General features: G+C 37.4%; 1 protein-coding gene across 2 annotated transcripts in view; it reads right to left on the reverse strand.

The window, feature by feature from the left end:
• The window catches only part of HNRNPA3 (heterogeneous nuclear ribonucleoprotein A3), a 127,751-nt gene extending 105,134 nt beyond the window's left edge, over positions 1-22,617 (reverse strand). For both annotated transcript variants that reach the window (XM_074873153.1, XM_074873144.1), the window contains exon 1: positions 22,613-22,617. The gene's annotated coding sequence lies outside the window, so the exon portion shown is untranslated. The remainder of the gene's footprint in view (positions 1-22,612) is intronic.
• Between the last annotated feature and the right edge of the window lie 365 nt (positions 22,618-22,982).

Here is a 22,982-nt window from a genome sequence, read left to right on the forward strand (position 1 = left end):
GTGTTTTAACTGAAACCACGAACTGGAGCAGCTGGGACAGGAGTACACATTCTTTCTTACTAACTCTAGTTGCACAGGCAGTAAACTGTCAGACAATGAGATTTTAAAATTTTGCTGCTAGCATTACTGGAGTTCCTCTGTCAGCCTAGCTAGCCCAGATTTCTTCCTCCAACACTGGCCACTAATAGCTGCCTATGGAAATGCATGAGAGCAGGTCAAACATATAGTCATAATCCCCTCTCTGTTCTTCTAGTCTTTGATGTATGGCTCTAGGATTTCATGAAGCAAAGGTGATACCTTTGTGTTTAATACTCCTGGATGGATTTTTCTTTCATGAAAATATCTAACAGCTTTTAAAATTCACATTGTGTCTTCAGCATTCCCAGCATACTGTGTCTAATTTTATTAGTATAACTGTGCATTGGTTGAACTGTTTTCATTAGATGCTGTCTAATTCTTGTATTAGAAAAGATCTTGCAGCTTCTTCATGCAACTTCTGATTTTTATAGTTAGGATCATGTCTTCTCAGAGGCAGGGCTTTAAACTGAAGAGTCCTGCTCTATTTAATCATTTCAGTGTAGAAGTCACTCCAAGTCCCAACCGTCTTTGTTGGCCTCTTCTTTCTGTTTTCAAATTCTGCCATAACTTTTTGAGCTAGAGAAACCAAAGCTGTATTGAATACTCAGGAGTAGCTCATTCTGGATTCATACAGTGACATAACGATGTTTTCTGCTTCTTTCTCTATTCCTGTCTGAAAACTGTAGATTCATGGGGAATACCATGCTATTCAGTGTGACGGGGGGGTTGACAGAAACAGGACTACTAAATATAGAAAGGTACAGAGGGCTACCTGTTGAAAAGAGCATCATGTAGGTAGTGGAAAATGTAGAGACTATGCTTCTCGTCTTCTACTAAGATGTTTCACATACTGAAAAAGGAAACAGTTTAAAGACTCCGTAGATGACAAAATAAATTCTGTGGAGGAAGTACTGAACTTGGGGCATATGGTGAGGTTATTAATGGGAAAGAAAAGGCCACAAGGTATAATAAAAAGGCAGATGCTAACAGTGAGCTATTTAATAAGAAATGCAGATAGAGAGCTAGACCTACTCACAGTGTAATTCAATTTAGGTCAACATTTGAGGAAACATATGAAGAATGAATTCAGTTCATGCTGATGTAGTCTTGGTTTTGATTCTCTCAGTCATCTTTTGTCTTCCAGGTGCTTTCCATCACAGCTAGAGATAGAAAACAGTGTTTACTGTTGGTTCATGCTGTACTTGAAACAAGTAACACATGTGAGGGGAAGTAGACAGAATGTTTTACAAGTCAAATTTAAATAAAAATATTTTAACTAATAAGTTTCTCGGATAGTTTTCCAGAACTGTTTTTCAAATGTGCACTGAGAAGGCAAAGCTATTTTAAGAATGAGTGTTGGACTAAGAGACTTTATATTTGTGGCATTTCTTTAGACCTTTCTTTCTAAGCAAGGAAATCTGTAGATAGATCAAACCTGATTAGAACAGAGAGAAAACAGGAAAAGACAATGTAGGGGTAACATTACCCAAAAAATCAAGACAAGGACAGAGTGAAAGATGTCTAGGTTTTGCTTGCATTTGGGTTGAGGAGCTGCCAACTCTGTGAGTTGCCCTATTTACTCAGCCCTTTCTTTTACATATATATTGCAGAGCATAACTGGAAATGTAACACTTGCAACTTATGAAATATTTGGTGTTGTCCAGTGGATATTTTTGGCAGAAATAAGAACAGATATAAAATTATCTGTTCTGCCTACCTTGTCCCTTTTTTTCTGGAAGGTTGATATTAGCTTATGAAACATGATCTTAAAAAATGTCTAAGACATTGGCCTGATACATGTATGAAATAAAAAGAAAAAAGAAACTATTTTCCCTTCTTGGGATAAAATACTACACAGAATTAATTCCCCCATATGAGAGTTTGGCCAGTAATTATACAGTTGCTTTGGGAAACATATAATGGCTTCTTAAACCTCTATGAACACTGAGGAACGTAGTTTTACGTTTCATCTGAAAAATTACAACTCCAGCAGTACATTGTATGCTAGCACCATGCTGAGACATCAGCTTACCACTAATTTGAAAAAAAGAATACCCCCTTTTCAGGGGCTGACACTGACTCTTCCAGATGGGTTTTCCATGGAGTATTTTCTGCCAAGTACTGTTCAGACATTTGCTAGGTGTTAGAGGTTTGTGAGATTTAGGAAGGTTAGAACCCGAGATATTCTGGCTGCACACCAATTTCTGGCTATCTGTTTATTGGGACCAGGGCTGTTAAAGTAACTTTTTGTAATAGGGAAGAAATCTCAATATCAAATTTTACATTTCTTAGTTGAACTTAGACATAGTTCTCTATTTAATTACATGTAGCCATGTATTTATGTAAATTATTATTTATTATTTGTATGACAGTAAGTGCCTGAAAAGTCATGTCATAGACCTGGTACTTACTGTGTTCAGATCTTACAGACAGAAAAGCTCCATCTTGCATGTAGTGTTTTAAAAGTATTTTTTGAACACTGTGGGTGTGGGGTTTACTGTGCATGCCAAGAAAGACGGGATTGCCAGGCTTGTGATCAGCTGGCAGTGGGATGCCCTTTTTAGAAGCAAGGCAAGATTCAAAATAGGGAAGTAAGCATCAGTGATGCTTTTGCGGGGCTTTCCAGAAAAAGCCAACTGCTGGTAGTGTGCCTGCAGTAAAAATAATATGTTCCTTACTGTTTCACTTAAGCATGAAAAATAATTATGCTAACCTTAAAAATAAAACAGGACACCAGAAGAAGTAGCTGAGAAAAAAGGAACAAGAGCAGTTAATTACAAATCTGATCAGCCTGATCTGCATTGTGCTTTTCTACATTTTTGTACCTCTTTTGTCCCATCTCCACCCGTGAGAAAAAAAATCCTTACTGTAAAGTACAAACGTCCATCTTATATTTAAGCATTAATTTGGAAAGATGCTGTGACTGCCCAGCTTTTCAATGTTATTAAAAAAGCACTGCATGTTTCTAGGGAACCTTCGGCAATTAAGGGTTCTTACAGGCTCCAAACCTCACCATTTTTTTTTCCTCTGTGTTCAATTTATATGCTTATGTCTTTTCAAATTTGAAGATTTTAGCTAGTCTCAACTAGACTCTTGCTTCAGTGATACACTCTGATCAAAGCATGTAGTACAATTTGACTGCAGCAAAATGCACTGTGTACCATCTCTAATTGGTTGGGCTGTCAGTACAGGATTTTAGCCTGCCTAGAACTTTCAATCTTCTGTGCTTTATGTGCATTAAATCTCTCACCATCTACAAAATGCCTTCCCTTCCCCCCTTACTTTGTGCTGTAGGAGAGCTATAGTCCATAACCTTTGTTTTCAGTTTTATCATAAATTGAAATACACGCACACTTAAATTTTCCTAATAAATAAAGTGCTATGTTGTTCTAAAGCTGCCTTTTCACCTCATTACAGCTCAGCAGAGTGGAGAGTGATGTCATGGTTGACCCAGCACCAGCATGCCCATAAATGATACAGTATGTTCCCCCCTTTACTTCCTGGCTAAAGCACTGGGAAGGAGCTTAATATGAAATTCATGCCGTGATGACAGATTTAAAAGTTGCTACAGACTGTAACAGACAGCAACTGCATTTTGCAGACATACATGACACATACCACTCTCTTGTATTCTTAAGTGATGACATTTTCAGTTTAAAGAGTTATGCTTCTATTGCGTATTATGGCTGTCTGTCTACAAAATTAGGCGGGAGGAGGGAAGGAAAGGACAGGACAGAGAAAACACCAAACTTGATATAGAGCTCTGCTTGGAGAATATGTTGAATATTAATCAGTGGTTGGAAGGGCGGCACACACCAGTTTTCAAGCAGACTGCACTTCTGCTCTGTGCCTTTTGGGGGATTTCAACTGTTTGGAGCAGACAAAGCAGTTGTACTTCATCTGGTGAAATGGGCCCCTCACACTTTTAACAAGGAGACTCTGAAAACCCAAACGGTGCTAAATTGTAAATCTGCAAGCAGGAAACTAACATGCCAAACTTGAGACACCCTTCTTTGGCTGGGCTTTCCAAGCAATTAAATAAATAGACATCATGTGGTGTCTCCGGGGCAATAAAACATGCCACTGAGGAGAATTTACAGGATTGGGCCAGGGAGGCTGTTGCCTGATAGGGAGCTCTGATGTTCTCCACTTGCACCTATGTCTGTGCTGGAGAAGCTTCTCATGAAAATAAAGCTCGATTGTAAATATGAGCACTGGTTTATAACCTTGGCATCTTCCTTCACCCTCTGCTGGCTGTCCTTTTCTGCATGTACTCAGTATCACACCATATGTGACAGGTAAATAGTCACCCAAACTGATATAAAGCAAAGTTATGCAAATATGTAAGAATGGATTACTTGCGTTGCACTAGATCAGAAAACAAAATGACATTGGCCTCTTATCAGAAGGCATTTCATACTGTTACTGCAGTTTATGCCACATAGGCGACCACTGGAAAGCATATCTATTCATTTTCTTCAGGATTCTTAGATGCCTGACCAGGATTTCAGAAAAGCTGAAGAAAAACAATACCCTTGAGAATTCCTCCATGTTCTATTCTGAGATACATGTGTGCAGAAATAGGATTTTATGATCTTTTTTAGATGCTGAGCACCCTTAAGTCAGAGTTGAATGAAATCAGTCCCATGCAGAGTTATGTCTCTAGCATGGTAGGAATGCCCAGTCGCAAGAGACATGATCAATAAAGCTTATAGTTTATGTACCTCAATATTGAGTTTCCACATTTTGATTTAAGGAGTTCCCAGTAACATAACCCATGGGGGCTAAATTTTCCTGCTCTGCATGAATGAAATGTTGCCATTTGTTCAATATTCAGGTTATTTATCATTTGGAGTCCTCCCCATATTACTGAAGCCAAATCTCCTCACAGAAAGAGGTAGTTCTTAAAAAGGAGTATAAAGCTTTGCTCCAATAAGATATCAGCTAGTGAAGAGCAATGTTATTTGAATTAAATCAAAGCAGAATCAAAACTTGAACACTGTTGTCTCTCAGGCAAACTTTGAGTTTCAAAGCAGTTGTGGAATTTTTGACCTTACTAAAATAATCAAGTGCTGATAATTTCATCAAAAGATTGACTATATGAGATTTCCAACTTTGGTCCTCTTTTGCTTGCAGAAATATTGCTAAAACATATCTGCATATAAAGATCCAGTTCTTCAATAGAGAACCTGATGTGAGAGTGATATTTCAAGTGTATGACCTATTTTCAATATATCCTACAATCTAGAATTTACATGCTGAGTAAAACCTGTGTAAACACCTAAATACTTGACTCTGTGATTTTGAAGAGATGTCACACTGTTTTTCCCAGCCAGTCTCAGCTGAAGTGTTGTAAACGGTTTTGACATAGATAGTAGCGTATGTGGTTTTCTGTCTTCTGGTACAGGTGCAGACCGGTGGGAACATCTTTTTAATTCTTCATTCATTCCAGTTTCCCACATCCATATCAATTTATCTTTGTCTCTTGCAGAGTCTCACTTAGATGAGTAGCTCTCATTTGTCCCCTGACCTTTGACTCCTACTGGTTATGTTGAGTATAGGATAAGTAGGGGAAGCTGCCATGAGAAAGGCGTCTTTTTACGCCATCAAACCCTTGAGGAATTGAGCCTAGTCACTGCAGAAACTATGAGGATATTTTTGTAAGTTTCTAGATTTATTTGCATTCCAAATGATGTTTTTAACTATTACTGTCACTGCAAAGAATATGAAAAAGTATTATTTAGGAAAAAGTTATTGTCTTTGCACTTTCTGGATGGTCAGATGAGGGTATATTAGTACAGAAGTCATGCAGATTTCTTCACAGCAGAAAAATGCATTGAGAGTGAATGTCAGGTTTTTGTAAACCACTGCTTTAAACCAGAAAATATTAAATTGCCAGTTTTCTAGTTTCGTTATTTTACAGCATAAGGAGGATGGTTACTAATTTTTCAAGATATTTTAAAATGAAAGATAGCCGACACTGTAAACTGGAAGAAATTGGAGACTGTTTAAAACTCGTGGCCTGTTCTCTAAATCTGGAGCATGGATTAGTAGCATGTGAAAAGGGAAGTCACCAGGGATGAAATATTGACCAAGGTAGCAAGATGTCATCAAATGGAAGTGTAACAAATTAGAATGTTATTAATCACTACTTCTCATGTGTGCTTTGATTTTTTTTTTTGTTTCCTAAGAAATATCATTAATTGCAAAATGTAATATTGTAAGTATAGTTCTGTAAAAATGATTGTGATTTTTTTGCCAATTCAGTTATCCTTATTCTGATTATTGCTAAAAAAAATAATTCATTGTATTTTGATATTTCCAAAGTCTTCCCTGGAGATCTGACACTGAAACTGTCATGGGAATATTTTGCCAAATCTTTATTTGTGTGAATCATCCCACAATATCTTGCTGACAAAATGGGCTGACCTAAATAAACACCACTTTAATTTTTATATTTTGAATGAGACCCCTATGCAGATGGTGACAGCAAATTTGTAAAACTTATTACTGGAAGAAAAATCATATTCTTAAATATAATCTATAGCTGTTAAACCTAGAGCACCAGGACCCAGCCTCTGACCAATTATATGCAATTTCATGAACCTGAATATGATTGTACTAAATGTGATTAGCAAGTTATATGCGTATCTGAAATATAAGATTAACTGTGTGTGGTAAACCCTTTATTCCAGGATGTGAACATTGCCCTGCCTTGCAGAAATGGGCATCTGCCCTCCAAAGAATTAACAGCCTGCTTGGACTTTAGCAAACATTGGAGTGGTATTAGCTAGCTCTGGTTGCTGAGTTGGTTAGGAGTTCTCCTGGATGTGCCAGGTGAAAGACAGAAACAGACAATGACCTGACAACAGGAAGACTTGACTTCTTTTTGTTTCAAGACAGAGAAATCCTTGAGAAAGGGTTGAATCTGAATAGGTTATAAATATGGATTTGAATGATGAAAGAAAATGTATGTTCCAAATTTAGATCCTCTTCTATGAGCACAGAGATGGGAAGAGATGTGTAATACGGAAGTCTACATATATCTGATAGTTTAATAACTGAAACGTGTAGGATGACAGCTATAGAGCTAGAACATTCTTGCAGTGACCAGCCCACGATACTCAAATGGTAACAGGCTGCTGCACCATAAATGGCATGGGCCAATTTTCACGCCACAAGACTGGTGTGGAAGTGTCTTCCAGTGACTTACGTTAGACAGGCAAGCTCCCTGCTGCAGCATAATTGGGAAAGGAACCGAAACCTGAGTCTCCTCAGGTAGTTTGTAATATGAAATGCCCCATAAATATGTGGCAAAACTCTGTTGATATGTGTTTGAGTGTATATGTGCTTCTGGATTTACGTATAGATAAATATATGCTGAATGCATTGTATTATATTTTAGGCAGGTATGGTGCAAGTCAAATTACAGTGACAGACAGTGAGGGAAGATTAGTCTAGGTCTGATTAGCACAGAACTGAAGATGTATACATAAATTATCCTATTTTATTTGTTAAAGAATTAACTGGAAACAAGTTTGGAATTATTTAAACTGGTACACTTCATTGAAATCATTAGGATAAGCTCAGAATTTGTGTGCATAAAATATTAAATGTTCTTTTTAATTTTCTAGTAGTAAATGGGTCTCCGTACCAATATTGCTAATTTTAAAAACAATTAACTGTTCAAAAGTCGTGACTATTAATTCATTAGAAAAATAGACAACATGCAATAGTGTTAAGTAGAATAAACACAACTGCATATGCTGCATTTAGCTGTGTCTTTGCTTTTATGTACGTTACAGAGCAGTAGTCCAGTGCATGGCTGCTCAGAAAGAAATGGCGTGTGCAAAAGACAGCGGACATGGTACCATCCATATCAGCTTAGACACAGATGCTACAGCTTGTGACAAAGCAACATGCACATCACAGCATGAGGGTTTACCAGCCATTCCTTTGCCAGTAGTGGGTACAGAGAGAAGGAACCAAAACAGTCTGTTGCAGTGTCCCAGCCCAGCAACACAGAACACAGTGTTACAGTACAGGAACATTTTATCACTTACGACTTTAAGCTGAACAATGCTCCCTGGATTCTCACATTCCTCACTAGTAATTGCTTTTTCTGTGATACTCTGCAAGTTTGGAGGCTGATTCTACAAATCTTGCTCATATGACTTGTCCTTAGACACACAGGTTATCTTCTTGGAGTCAGTGGTTACTCATGTGAGCAAGACTAGGGTTCTTGAGCTTCTATCCCATTCAACAATTAAGGAAAAAGGACTTTCCTCTCCTTTGCCTGTATTTATGAAGCAATTTTTATTTCATATAGAAGATAGATATGTCTAGCTGTATCAGTGCAACATCTCTATATAATTGTAAGCCTGTTGTTACACTTCAAAGTGTATTACTTATCTTTTTTTCCCCTCCATGATTCTCACACAACACCGGAATGTTGTCTCTGATCTTTAGTGAGTTGATACAGCTCTGAAAGTATGGAAAATTCTCAGGAAAAATGCTGAAATCAGACCTGTTGATCTACTTCACCTTAGTGCACAAAAGGTACACCTGATTTGTATGTGGGGATAGAGGGACATCAACTGCCTTGAGATATATGACTGATACAGAAGTGTCCAGCATTACCAGTTTGCTTCCAGTCTTTTTGACAGGTAAAGCTGTGGGACAGATTTGATGACCACAAGGTGTGATTTCCTCTGGAACTCTGGCTAATATGGCCTAACTGGTAGGCACAGTACCAGTTGTAGTGAAACGTGGCGGCCTATGTCTGGCTTCAGGAGTTCATGCACCAGGCAGAAACACAAAATTAACTGTTTCCTGTGCTACGTGTGTTCTCACAGCTTCATGTTATTAGCACTGTTTTTGAAGACTGGGAGATAACATGAGTCTCAAATTGACAGCATGGGAAAAATATAGATTTGCGAGATGAAGAAATACCTAAATAACATGGAGGGGAGGAATGTATCACAGAAGAAATATCACTGCTAAAAGCACCTCTTGCTGTATCAACGTGTGTGTAACAAAAAATGACAGACATGATTCTCATTCTGCTTGAAAGAAATGTTTTTACATTATTCTCCTCAAAACTTTTTTTTTTTTAATGGTGGCTACAAAAACTGTATAACAACATGCTGACAAATTTGGTCTCATTGCTTACTTGTATTCCTCTGTTGGTCTCTCATTGTCAGTATCTTGTCTTGGAAAGTGAACTCTGAGAGAAGACCCTCTGTGTTTTACAGCACCTGTCACAGTGGGTTCAAGTTCATGGTCACATTAATGCAAATATATAATAAATAAAATTAAAATCTGTTAATAGACAATATTCAAGTGGATACTCAAACCAATGAATAGTAATCATGCCAAAAAGATCACAAAAAGAAAGTGCACAAGAGATTACGTTGAAGACCTCATTGTCCTTCAGGCAGATGTTGTACACATGACAGATGTTGGAATTATTTTCATGCCAGAGGTGAGCACATTGTATATCTAATACAGGTTTGTAACATGATACTGTGGAAAACAACATTAGGAAAAATTTGGATGGCAGACATAGAGGCTTTGAAGCAGTGGTGGTGCTGGAAATAAAAGGTTAAAGGCCAAATTCTACTGATGTCCAGTAGTAACTATTTCACCAATCATGTAATTGGAATGAATAAGCAAAGTAAATCAGGATAAAGGATGACAGAAGATGACCATCAATGACAATGCAAAATGGGTTTTTTTGATGGTAGATGGTGTTTAACTAGGAGGGATGGGATAATTATTTTTTTTTTAGTGTAAAAAAGAAAAAAAAAAAGAGCTGGGCAGCTAAAAACTGGAATTGTATCTCATAAAATGGCAGAGACCTCTGTCTAATATGTTTCATACAGAGCCACTGACCTTTGAAAACTAAATATCAACTTAAATTTGCCTAAAGTTGTCTGGAAATGGAGTATGGCTTATTTTTGTTATTTAGAGCTAATCATCCTAACCGTCAAAGTATTACAGGGGTTTTGCAAGCTGGGTTGTGAATCTCACTTTTGACAAGAAGCAGTGTCACTTCTTGTAGCTGCTCTCCAGTAGGCTGAAAGAATTCACATCCTGACAGTGCTCTGACAGAAATTTCTGTGATTTCAGATGACAACATAAATGTTTCTATATTTATGTAAAATTCTTTCTGTAAGCAGATTTTCCCCTTCCCCTTCCCATTTTTCTTCTTCTCCCTGTGCTAATGTCAAGTTTCGAGTAGAAATCAGCATTAGCCAAAATTTAGAGATTCAGAACTGAAATCTCTTACAACCAAAATAATTTATGTAAGACCCTGATTGAAATTTTTGATCTGTTCACTACAATAATTAGCCAAATATTATATTCAAGTTCCCATAAATAAGGAAGCCTGGATTTGGACTGGGTATTAACTCCGTGATTTGAGATGATCCTGGTGCTGTTGTAGTCTTGTACTCTTAACATCTGTTGTATTTCAGTCACTGGTAGATAAAATGCTATGTGCACATATGTAGGAACAAAAGTCATCTGTGAACTAGTAAGAATAAACTGGACAAAGGTTGTTGGTTATTTTAGGGGAAATGGAACATATTAATCCCTGTCTTCCCTGTCCTAAATCTTAATTCCAGAATAACCTTTCAAATTACTTTCAAGATTAACTATTTTTTGGCATTCTGAAGACTGGAGTCAGTGAAGATAATCTTCTCCCAAAGCTCATACTGTGCTGATTGTGATGCTGATATAGCATTTATGTATTTGCATATTAAATCTATTTGCAGTAAGTTTTAAATGTATCAAAAATCAGTACACTTATTTTTCATCTTGTTCCTATTAGACTTGGGTTTTTTGAAATCTTAAAATTAGATCTGTGATTAACCTTTTATCACCTAAATATATTGACTGATAGCCATGCTTGCTAAAAATGGAATTTATGGTTTTGAATACTGGTCTAATTCAGAAAATGTTTGACATAATCTTACACCAGTGTTTTAATCCCATTTCATTGTGTTGATTGTCATCTCTTCCCCTTTTAGGACTTCATTTGCTCTCTCTTCAGAGATATCAGAAATGGTCAAGACCAGTAAGTATATTCAGAGTTCTCTCACCTTATTTCATAGGCTTTTGACAATGTGTTTGACTGTTTTCTTGACTCTCTGGGGAAACATCTGTGATTTGCCGAAAATCCTGGTACCTTTGAGTTATCCCTTGTGTCCTGGGGAAGAAAGAAAAAGGTTTTGGATTTAGACAAAAGTCTTGTGAGGAGATACTTTCAATGCTTTCAGTTAAGACATGTTTTAAAAATGTTTAAATGGATGACTTCATGCTTCGTTTTATGGCATTCCTGGAATACTCTTACAAATACAATAAATGTTCATTTAATCACGAATACTATGCTAGTTGTCATTCGTGAGACAGTGCAATAAAGTCCTCACAAGTTCTAAATGGCCTATTTTATATAGAATACAATATCCTTGAGCTATAGCAGTGATGTTCACGTTAAACTCAGGGATTTAAGTTTTAAATTGAAGGGTCTTTCTCTTATTTCGCCATGCACATGACTTCCCGTAGAAGTTAATCTCTAAATGCACTGAGTCCTCACATTTTATAACATTTTATAGAGGAAGATAATTGCTCTTGTGCTGCTCTTTGGTCTGATTCTGTTAAGTTTATTCTAGAAATCTGTCATCTATAAAAGCTAACAAGAATATCCACATCTAAATTGCTATGGTGGTACTGCCTAAACATAACAAGGGAAGCAGATACAATGTATAGTTTATGCATACTCTTGTAGAGTAGTGAGTGACATTTACAATTTGACATAAGATATTTACATCCATTCATCAAAATATGAATCCTCATCACAGTCTTCTAAAGCTAAACCAGTAATATACAGGATTATGGTAATTTAAAGACAAAACATAGCATAGAAAAAGAACATCTTACTCTTTATGGCTCTAGTAAATGTCATACCTTAGGCTAGACCAAATACGTTTTGAGTTTCCCATGCAAAAATCCTTTTCAAAACAAGTCAGTCAACAGGCTTTTCCTTACTCATTACTACTTAGCCTAAAGATCTTAGGAGTCTGGTGTTGTTTCATTATCAGTTTGTTTCTGAGAAATATCATTGTCTTTACCTAGTACTAAAATCATCATTTCCCTTCAGTTTGTAACTGGGACAAAAGTAAATTATCTGCTAATTCTATGAAACTACTTCTGTGTCTGGATCTTTCATTCTCTGTGTGATGCTTTAATCTTGAAATTAATACAACAGATACTCCTCAAAGTATCAGAAAGGAGGAAAAAAAAGGTGGTTTATATTGGAATCAAGCAATCAGCTAGATACTTTAGTTGTCTTTATCTGGAGAGCAGTAAATCCTTTTAGCAAGTGGAATAAAACAGTGAGAATAACTAGGAAGGCATTTAGTGAATTACACAAAGGGTGTGTGGTTTAGACCTTTTCTGGAACGCAGGCTGCAGTTTAGCTGTCGAGGCACTATCATTCTCCTCAAAGGTGAAATGATTTAGAGGCCTAGAGAAACTTAATTTTTCTTGATCACCATGTGCAACCTGGAATTTTAATGGCAGGCATAATTAATTCTTCTGATGTTAATCATCAGGGCTGGGCTCCACAATTATCAGCCTAGTGCAGCTGGGGCATGGTGCAGACATGAAAAATTAGGAAAATGAATCAGTAATAGGGTGGCAGATTTAATCTGCATCATGAAAACAAAGTTAAAAAGAGGGAGATCGAGAGAATTTCAGCTGAAGCTTTTGTGCCAATGAGCACTGACAGAACTGAAAAATGTTGCCGATGTCCAAAGTGATTGGTAATTACCAAGCCATTGAATTTTTTATTGTCAATTTATCATTGCGCCAGAGGTTAAATTTAACATCTTCTTCTAAAGCCATCACTCTAGGAGGAAGGCAAGCTTTGCATCACGTGGCCCAGGAGTCAGTGAAAGGTTAATCAGGTATTCCTTTAGTTTGTGTGTGCTTCCAAATCAGTCTTTCTTTTTGTGTCCTTTATGTTGCATACATACCGTGGGGTATTTTGTAATTTATATTACCTGTACATTTCAGAAAAATATTAGATTGCATTCCTCAGCACAGCATCATCTGCCTTGCTGTGTATTTATAATGTTGTATTTTCATACTTCCCCAGGCATATTTTACACACATTTCAATATGTATATGGAAATTTTATATATACAAAGAATTGTATGATACAAAGCAGGCATTTCCCAAGAAGGAAAAAGATAATCTTAGTGTCTGAAAGTGCTGCAGGAATTAAAAAAAATTCTGATATAATTTGTTTGGGGCTTTTTGTTGTGGTTTATTTCCTCTAAACTGTGTTATTTGGTTTGCACTTGATTTTTCTTTGTTCTGAAGCCGTGTTGTTTGTGAACGGTCCGGTTTAAGATCAGGGTAATGCTTGGAATGCTAGAAAATGCTTTTGGGCTGAAGAACTGTGAGGGAAAGGCTGCTTGCATTTTGCATCTTGTACAACGCTGAGCACAGTTTTGGCACTAGGCAAATAAGAAATATTCACAATTCGTAAAGGAATCACACATTGCTCCTTTGAATGTTCCCCCCTCAAGAATATTTAGTAAGTGGTAGGGTCTTTTTTTATACAAAAGCCATAAAAGACTGAAAGAAAGACAGCATCAAAACATCCTTGTAATAGACATATGTGACCGAAATATACATTCATATGTGAGGGACCAAACTGAGCCCTGAAGTAAGTGGAAATCTGTTCAATGAAATAGCAGGATTTGTGCTTCTCTGATTATAGGGTTGGATCTGCCCTGAAAATTCCGAATGCGTATTCTTATACTAATTGCTATGTAACTGTCTTTAATACAATGTTAAAAACAACTTCTGTCTACCTAAATTCCTACCTTAATTCTGCTCAGTAATCTCGCTCCTATTTACTGTATTTTTTACGTGAGTGTTTATTTTAGATTCTAGACTGTGCTCTGATTAAAGGAATCGTATGCATTTTCTATAAATTAAAAATGGAAATGGCCTTTAGGGGAGAGTCAGTAGAGGAATCAATGCATGCATTAATTACTGCAATTCATTACCCAAATAAACACAAGACTCAGCCTTTTGCTGGATACAAATTTAGGGACATACGATGTTTACAAGAGACAAAGGCTTGTGATCCTGCTCATGTTAATCTACAGATCAAAGTATGTGAGCCCATTCCTAGTGGAGGCTCCTTTGGGGATACCATAGCTGGGATCAATCCCCCCATGCAGGCAGTGAATTATTACTGCTGAATACAAAAGCTGCTCACGTGATATCACTGTCCCCTAACAACAGGGACACTTGCTCCAGATAGTGCTTTAGAAGAGCATGTTTTCTTGATACCTCACTTTTCTATAATTAAACTCAAATCATAAAGCAACAGCTGTACAATGACCACTGATTCCCTTCATAAACAAAAATATGCTTCAGTTCATAGCAAATACTCAGTCATTTGGAAGAAAAACATGAAAATGCAGTCTTTAGCTTCCCAGAGGCTTTCTAGAATATAAACAGAAGGTTAGAAAATATATAGCAAATAAAATTAGAGAGAAAAAAACCCCAGTGGTTTCTTGAAAAGGCTTCATACTCTTCTGAATTAGTATCCTTTCTTTTCCTTAAGAGGAGACTAGACGAGTATTGGAGGAACGCAATTTTTCTAACAGCATCTGGATGCCTTTCTTCATCATATTTTATAGATGGAGGATAAATTACCATACAAAGGTTTCTATTCAAACCAGGATACAGAGCATGGTTTGAATCTCACTGCATTTTGCATAGCTGCCCCTGTGGGTGCAAGCTCACCCCCAGTCTCAGCAGCTCACAGCAGAACACCACCCTGTTCCTTCTTTCCTGTTGGAGCATTCGGTTATTTTAATGGGATTCTGACCAAAACTGCAACTAATTAAGAATCAATTCGGGACCATTAGTAAGTGGGACTAAGCTAGCCAGTGTTGCATATTTCAAAAGAGTTTGCTTTAATGAGAGGAGTTCTTGGACAGGGGAAGAAAAACCCCACAAGCAGATTAAAGATAGTGCAGGGACCATCTCCAGTTAAACTAAACAACTAACACTACACAGAAAGATGCTGAACTTGTAGTCCTCTCTAATTGATCTACTTACTGTTCTTAAGGAAACTCAAAACAATAATGAATTCAGGTATTAATTGCATGTTAGTCATTTGATAGCTGTTTATAAACATTAACAATTGTTACATTTTGCAGTCTCTCTTTCTCTTCATCAGAGAAACATATGTTATCTTTTTTTCAGATATATTAACCTTAGAACTGTCAAACCATTTTCTCTTTGGGCTTTGTACTTCTGCAACATCTGTTTATCTGCACTGCATTGCCTGCAGATGGTATTTTTAAAATTTGTTAAGAGGTTAGGATGCCATATTTTTGACAGCTGTAGTTCTTTTTCATCACAGAACAAAACTTTTCTAAAAATGCAGTGATTTGAGGGAATGATTTAATTTTCATTATTTCATTAGTTGTATCAATTTCTCACCCTAATGTCTTGCTATTGTGAGTTCTGTTAATGAACTGGTAGCATGTAAGTGTAATCATTTTAGGAGAAATAGAAAAAGCAATATATAGCTGACTGATTTGAATTATTAGAGTGGGAATGCATACAACTATATTGAGATAGTCTGATATTTAAGTACTAAAATCACTACACAGTAAATTGAAAGCACAAACTTGAACATGTTATGTGGTAACTCCTAAACCTCACAATGACCTCAGCTCATGAGAAACTGCTTGGACAAGGTTCCTCCATTTGAGATGAACTGAACAGTGTGACAAATCTTCTGTGAGTGTGTTTAAGAAAAAAGTGTGCAGAGCTGTTTATATTCCCAGCATGTGAACATTAATGGAGACCTCAGTGCAACACCTGTATAGTTGATGATACACATTTTAGCTGTTTTGTAGAATAAGTTAAGAATTTACACAGGAATTACTGGGAACCTTCATTATTTTAAGACACCAATTAATTTGGCTGCAGAGGACAGAATGTGCTAGAACATCTTTCCAGTATGCTTGTTTGAAAGATGAGCATCTTGGCTATTTAATTGTTTGTTTTCTATTTTACAGTCTAAGCTGTATTGCTAAACAAAGAGTGTGCACTCAGTACAACATTCTCTTTCAATAAATATCAATCAAAACAATCAAAGAGGCAAATAAATTTTGGATTATATATATCTGTAGGAAAAACGGGCCCTAACCAGGACAGAAGGGTCTCCCTGTCACTGCCATTTACATTAGTCCTTGCTTTGGATACATGTACTCTTATACAGAAACTGTGTACACCTTGGAAGTACTGTTTTTAGAAGCTGTATCTTTTTAACCAAGCTTCTTTAGCTTCTGTGAAAAAGGAACTGGGATTTGTGTTTGTGATGACAGGTGATAGTGAGAACAACAACAGAGGAAAATAATCTGGGGACAGAGGAAAAAGCCTACTTTAAGGAGGCTGGAAATAAATCAGGACAGTCTGCTAAACATACACTTTTTTATTTTTTATTTTGAATCTTACTTAGATACTGCATTTTTAGTAACCTCAGATGTATGTTGACATTTAACAGGGAAAATGGCTGAGACATCAACAGCTGTGAACATTTTTATTTTTAATAAGGAAGCAAACAAGTAATTTCAGCTCTTTCTTTCCTGTGGGTTGTGTGCTAAGATCTGAGAAGGATAAAAATACAGAGTCCTCCCACATCCTGGTCAAAGCTTTTCGTTTTTACAGAATAAATGGAATGGAACAAAGTGTCACTTGAATGTATAGAAGGATGTTTGGATTGAGGACAGGCCAGGAGAGACGTGAACAGCATTTCCATGCCAGTGGAGATCCACAGACCAAGCATCAACCCTCAGGCAAGAAAGCCTCAGAACAGCTCCCAGATGCTATAAAAACAATTTCAGAGTATTTGTGCAGCCATTCCACACCTCATGGGAAGAGAATCCTACTGACCTGACCTGTGCCAAAAGACTCAAGCAATATCCTCTTTTTTTTTTTTTAAGAGGTGATCTGAATGTTTTTTCATTTCTATTCTACCATCAGTTAGAAAAGTAAAGCCTCGCCTTGATCTGAAAGACATGGAGCTCTCTCATCACTTCCATCTTCTAGGCCATATTTTCGCTCATCAATAAGCTATGAGGATCTCCTTATGCTCACTTATGGTCAGCCTGTTCAGCATAACAATATAACTGTGGAACTATCAGTGCTGTCAAGTTCAAAACTCCTTCCCAGTTTGTATGTGGTGTCCTTTAGATTTTAGTTAAGAATATGTTCTTTATACAGCTTCAGTTTCTGACATCTTCCTCATATTCACTTCCCACTATGAGAGCAACCATAGTGTGTGGGATTTTTTTGTTGTGGGTTTTGGGGTGGTTTTTTTGGTTTGGTTTTTTTTTTTTTTTAGATGTAGGTAATTATTTTATGGTAATATCTGACAGGGGCTTGGTAAAAAGCTAATATATATTGACATATGCTACTGGAGATTTACGTTAGGTAAGTAATGATGTCCTGTTGGCTAAAATTTCTGATAATATAGAAACTGAGTAAGTCTGAACCATCATGATTTTCATTTTTACTTCTTGGCATGTATTCACTGCTTGCTTTCCTATATAGTTTGCCAGCAATGTTTTTGCATGACTGCCAGCAATATGGAGACTGTAAGAGTCTACAAGTGCCTTTGCCTTCCTTTCAGAAATTCATGAAACACATTTCACATCCTTGCAGGGAAGATCTTTCTATCTCTAAACAGGGATTGGAGGAGGTGAAATAGAGTGGGAAGCACAGTTCTTATCCTTCTTCTTCTTGGTTACGTAGCACTCCTTTATTGGTCCTCCCGCAGGATGCATTCCCCAAGGAGAGGTCTCTCTTCTCCATTGCAGTGAGGGCCAGCTGCTCCCTCAAGGAGGAGGAAGCCAAGGGTGGTCAGAGCAGAGACCAGGCAATGACTTCACTGACAGGGCAAAGCTGTACAACACCTGGGCCAGGAAAGTGCAGCAGGGTGGTGACCGTAACAGGTCCTGTTGATAGATCAGAGACAACCAACGCAAAAGCAAAGTAACAAGTCAAGTTGAAAGTCAGTCTGGGAAAGTCAAGCAAAAATTCAGGTGTAGTTCTGGGAAAAAGTACACCTATGGTGTACCTCAGGCAAGGAGTGGGTGCCCAGGCCTGAGCTTAAATAAGGCTCCTAAACCTGTGGGCAGGGGTGTGTAGAGGCCCTAGGTAGGGCAGTTAAGGTCTATTAGGCACTCAGAGTTGAGTCAGAACTTTATAGTTTACACTTCAATATGCATTTCTCCTGCTTTTTCCAGCCATTGAATTCTTTTTTACTCTGTCACCAAAAATGAACCTACCTCTGCACTTCCCTACTTGTCTTCTATTCCTCAGCTCTGTCTTTCTTCACTGGTCTAAGACTTTTAATGCAAAGTGACAGCAAGAACAGTAAAACCTTGTTATAATGTCACTTGAGGTTTGGATAGAAAACAACATATATTTTGACAAATCCATGACCTTGCAGCAATTTTGCTGTTGGCACTGTGCTGCATATCATGGCTACTTGGAACTTCATAGCCCCAGCAAAGACATTTCTACTTCCCAACCATGACTGGTTCCTCAAGAAAGTCTAGTGTATTTCTTGTATTTGCTGAAGGAATTAGGTTTATGACACACAGCTGAACCCATCTGATACTCTCCAATAGAAGGCAAGGGTCCATGTGTACTCAATCAAAATAATTTTAATAAATCGTAGCCAAAGGGAGGGGGGGAAGTGGGCAGGACAGAAAGGAAATAGGTATGTTAACATTCATTTGAAATTATTTTTTCTGATAAAGCATCCTGCTTGCTCTCCTACTTTGTTGGATAGTAACGCAAGGTCACAGAGCACTAGGGGAAAGAGAAAAGCACTGATATGAGAACCATGGGCATTATAGGCAAGGAACAATATTATTAGGAATTGAACTGAGCAATGACAAGGTCTGCATATTAACCTATGTTTTGCTACTGCTGGGTGTTCAAAACAAGGCTTTGCAGTCTTTTGTATAAACACCTTTAATAAAGTGATTTTTCTCTGTTATGTAGCTAAGCATAGAACCTGACTAAAATACCTACATTTTTGCCTCTATAGTGCTACAGAAGAGAAAAATCTTTGAATTGAAATTTAAAAAAAAAAAAAAAAAAAAAAAGAACTAAAATTGTGTAATCTCCCCCCTTGTCCCCAACTCAGCACTAGTTTCCTGAGGAAACACAGTCAAGGACAGTCCAATTTAATTCTATGACTTCTGTTCCAGTGGCACTGTAAACCTGGCATTTGTATGAAGTGGTGTAGTCATATATTGTTTTTTTCAAGCTATTGTCTTCTTATAAAAGAAAATTGCATCTTTGAGATTTTTTTATTAATGCTAAATGCTAGTGCTATAAAGTCTGATCTACTTTCTCTTTCTCCACTTAGGGAAAGTCTGTCTTATGTACAGCTATTGAGCCAGTTAGTTCCCACCTCTACCAAAAAATAATCAAGAAGTACATGTATGCCTATGAGACACAGTGGGCTAGGAGGCATAAAAATGTACATCCGTATTATGAGTTTCTCTAGTTTCCTTGGGAAAAAAGCTTCCAAGTTTAGATGTATTTGAATAAACTTTAGAGTTGAGGATTAGTTGTGTAACCACAAAGCCTGTGGGCTTCTCTCATTATTTGAGGGTTTTGGAAGTGTGGACGGTATGTACTAGAACAAACCATAAAGTTTTCCATTTGCAGTCACCTGTCAATAATCCTTGAATGCTATTAAATTAAGGTCAAATGGAGCAGGACATATATAAATGTAAAATACTAATGGCAGGTGCAGACCTGAGCTTACGAGAGGGGGAGGGCTGTGGTGCACTGCATGTGATGGCATGTCCAGCTGATGACTACTAGGAGGAAGAGCACATGAGGTAAATTGGCACTTGAGTTAGGCAAGGACTTCATAATTAGTCACTCATTCTGACCTTATAAATTGTTAATATCTGTAAATCTTATGTTTTGTTTTCATAACATGTTCCTGGCACCAAACTGCCAGAAGTAATTCATTCACCACAGAAGCTTGTTTAGCCAAGCTAATTTGTTAGATTGTAATATGGCAAACATAAAATATTTAAATGGTAGTAATTTTGATCCCAACATAAAAACCATGTGAATGAAGGTCCTTATCTTTTATTTTGATCAAACTGTGTGGTCACTGTACCTTTTCAGAGGAAACAGAGCCCTATGGGATGTGTGCAGCAATCTGCTTGTGCAGATCAGAATGCACAACTAGGGGCTAAAAAATGAACGCGATGGCCATCTAAACTACATATGCCTTTTAGTGAGAATGAGGTCTGTTTGTATGATTGATGGCTTGTTGTTATCCTCCTTCAGGTAAAACATTTGCTGCAGGCAGGATTTCTGCAAAAACTTTAGGACTGAAGCTTAAAAAGGAATTTGCTTTTTGAATAATTTCTTTCTTTCTCTCCTTCTTTCTTTGAGCGAACATAAAAGGGTCCACAGAGCAGTGGTGTATAAAGACAAAGCCAGGCTGAGTATTACATCTTACCAGTGATACACAAGTGTTAGTCAAATGGAGAGATGACAGCGGAATAAGGAAACAATTAAACTTCAATAAAAGAAAATAAGGAATAACATTCCAGTCAGATCTAATCACATTATGTATAGCATAACTTTCAAATTGGAAGTCCATAAAACCCAACCACACCTCAGCCAGTTTGTCTGGCATCCGTCCTGTATAATAAGCCAGAGGTTCCTTGTGGCACAGCTCCAAGGCAGTTTGAAACCATGTCTGCAGTGGGGATGGCACTCAGCCATGTTTCCAAAGAAGCAGAATAATTTTTCTGGTGGGAAAGGTCAGGCAGTACAGAGCCATGAGGGATGAGATTCCCTTTTTTGGCTTTTTCTCCATTCTTATTCATTCAAATATATTTCTTTTAATAGTAAAATTAATTCACAAACAGAAAACCTGCCATTAAAGCAATGTTAAAGATCCATTTAAACTGACAGGCAGCAGGAAATCCAGAACCCGGACAACATGGCTTGTATCATTACAAAATTGATAGGTTGCTGGTTTTTCCTCTGTCCTGTAAGTCTCTTCCCCAACAAACTTCTTAAGCTATTACCTAATACAGATAAAAAGAGGAGAATGTAATGGATTCTCATTCCCATGTTCTATATTTGATATGTGCAAGGCATGCATGAACATAGTAGCTAAGTTACATTTATCTTCCACTTTAAATAATAATCTTATTCATAATGCATAAATGGATTCCATATGCTACCAGACAAATCATTCCTAATTTTCATTATGGAAGCACATATGGGAACTGTGCTCACCCGGGGTAAAATCCTGGCTCCATTGAAGTCAATGGCAAATTTCCCACTAATTTTGTAAGGGCCAAGATTTCACCCTTGATGTTCAGCCACCCTAATAATACAAAGAGCCAATGTTGAGAAATAGCATCCTGTCCTCTTGTACTCTCTTCTCATACGACAGATAAGTTTGAGCAAGAACTGAGTTATTGCTGAATTAATGTAATCCATTCCTCTGAGTTTCCTAACTTGCATCAAGTTCTTTGCTTGGGGTGAGAGGGATATAGATTTACAGTTATAGTAGCCACACAGTTGTCTGTAAATGTTATCAGTGCCAGCTATTGCAGAGACTTTGCAGAGAGAAGCAGAGGAGATCACTGGGAAATTACATAATGCAGTGGAGAGTGCACTGGAGAGGAAGGCCAACAGGGAGCTTTCCAGTGGTAAGAAGCATGTCTTAGAGAAACTGGATCCGTGGCATCTTTTGTCACATTCTATGGGTCATGGTTGGATCTGGTCCAACAGAAAATGGTGTTTGACCCATTGCTCGTTCTATGTGGCCCTTCTTGGAACTCTTCAGATGTGTAGAAAGTGGATTACAGGCAACTGAATTGTTCTTGTAATCTGATTCTTTTTCCTGAGGTCCTAACACACTTCCCTCTAATGTGACAGAAAATGCTCTCATGTGGCTAAAATACAGTCGGCTGTGAGAGGGTTGTACATCCAGGCATTTGTCAGCAGTGCAAATGCTTGGGTCACATGATGATCATTGTGCAAACAGTCCATGTTATTTGAGAGAAGGTGTCATCTCTTGTGGCCCATGTGGAGCAGAGATAGAATCCTTGTACTTTGGTTGCACTAAGTGAGAACCAGAATAAAGCTTGAATTCCTCTTAAATTCTGTGTTGGTTTTACAGTACTCCAACATCTCATCTTGCACATAGACAAGGGATGCACACTGAGAGGACCTTCAGTGAAACTGGTTGGATCACTATATTTTATTTTGAGTTAGATGGAGCTTAATATCAGACATTCCAGAAGTGGATGGCTGATTTCCAAGACTGACCTTGATTCAAATTCAAGCATCCCTAAAATTCACACAAGTTGAGCCTCTGGAAGATTTTTGCCTATTGAGTGTTTTAAACATCTATGAGCAAAACCTCCATTTTGTTACTAGAGCTAGGAGATAATTCTGGCTCACAGAACAAATGAAAATATTTTATTTAACACACACTTTAAAATGTGTTCGCAAATTAAACACCAGTTTGTAATCAAAAATCAAAAATTTCCAGTTAGAAACTGTAAAGACATTTTGAGTTTTCTGTTCTTTTCTCTCCCTTTTTTGACCATAAATATCAGTCTGGTTCAACTAAAATTCTTCAAGCGTTCTGGTTAAATTGTAGTTCTGACAAATCAATTTATTATTTGAATATATGAAAACATGTCACTGCCTAATTACTTCTTAAGATCCATTGTTTTGGAGTCCTTTCACTAGAAAAAATTGCTCATTAAGCTAATCAGCCAAGTTCT

This window comes from Strix uralensis, chromosome 6, assembly GCF_047716275.1.
Source record: "Strix uralensis isolate ZFMK-TIS-50842 chromosome 6, bStrUra1, whole genome shotgun sequence".
In the NCBI taxonomy this organism is placed as follows: Eukaryota; Metazoa; Chordata; class Aves; order Strigiformes; family Strigidae; genus Strix; species Strix uralensis.